Here is a 1077-nt window from a genome sequence, read left to right as displayed (position 1 = left end):
GGTGAAGAGCGGCTATTGAACTGAGGAATGACTGTGATGACGGACGGTTACATAGTGCAGGCGGGGCCTGTCACTTGTCGTCATCACGTCATTTGCCTAAAGGCGTGATTAAAGGTGTCTTCAGCCAGGACATGCGGGAGCGTGATATCCCATAGTACATGTGTTGTACCTCGTTCCCCTCCTTCAGGGAACAGTAGTTATATGCATAACATTACGTTCTGTAAGACAGAACCGGACCTTAAGCTTGTCTGCGGTCCATCTTTTTGGACGGCTTAGTACGTTTTTAAGTAAGCGTGGCTTATCCTCACCTCAGTCGTATTTTTGTTTTTCAAATAAAATAGGACTTGTTTAGTATTCAGTTAGCAACTCTGATTCTAAACTTGAGATCCTGATTCTGTGGGTTAAACGCTTGGAAATTCGCAACAATTTAATCTAATCAGAATTACAGCAAATCATTGGACGACCGCAAATGATCGCAGGCGCACTTCTGGCTTTGACCGATAAATGTGAAACAGAGTTCAGAATGATGCATGCAGATACAGATTTAGCTTTTAACTAAACAACAGGCCTTTAAGCCTAAACATGGTGAAACAGAACAGCTGTTATTAACAATTAAGATTGTCTAAACACAACAAACACTTTGGCAGACAACCTCTAGAACATAAATCATAAGACAAAAATTTGTCTCAAACATAAAACAATTGAAACCAGCTCAATTTGCCATCAGCAGACAGGCCTTTAAAGGATGGAAAAATGCTCATAAATTGTTAATTAAAAATGGGCTTGCAAGTCTTAAAATATGTTAAATTCAGGTTGTTGGAGCTATTTATTCTTTATTTTTTTTATTATATTTGAATTTTGTTAAAATTTATCCTTAGTTTACTTTATATTTTCTGGGTTATTTATAAGGTTTATTTTAGGGCTGCAACTAACGATAATTTCAATAATCGATTAATCGGGCGATTATTTTCTCGNATTAATCGATTAATCGGTCGTCTTGGAATTCATTCATTCATTCAGTCATTCATTTTGGCCCACATAAAAAAGTTATCTGTATGTAAAGGAGTAGGTTGATGT

The 1077-nt window shown here is 36.9% G+C and overlaps 1 protein-coding gene across 4 annotated transcripts in view; it reads right to left on the bottom strand.

Moving 5' to 3' along the window:
* syt8 (synaptotagmin VIII) overlaps positions 1-1077 on the bottom strand; it is a 43240-nt gene that overhangs the window by 16919 nt on the left and 25244 nt on the right. The window lies entirely within an intron of this gene.

This window comes from Kryptolebias marmoratus, linkage group LG11 (assembly GCF_001649575.2).
Source record: "Kryptolebias marmoratus isolate JLee-2015 linkage group LG11, ASM164957v2, whole genome shotgun sequence".
Lineage (NCBI taxonomy): Eukaryota > Metazoa > Chordata > Actinopteri > Cyprinodontiformes > Rivulidae > Kryptolebias > Kryptolebias marmoratus.
The sequence above is the reverse complement of the archived record's forward strand: the minus strand, read 5'-3'. Positions and strand labels throughout refer to the sequence as shown.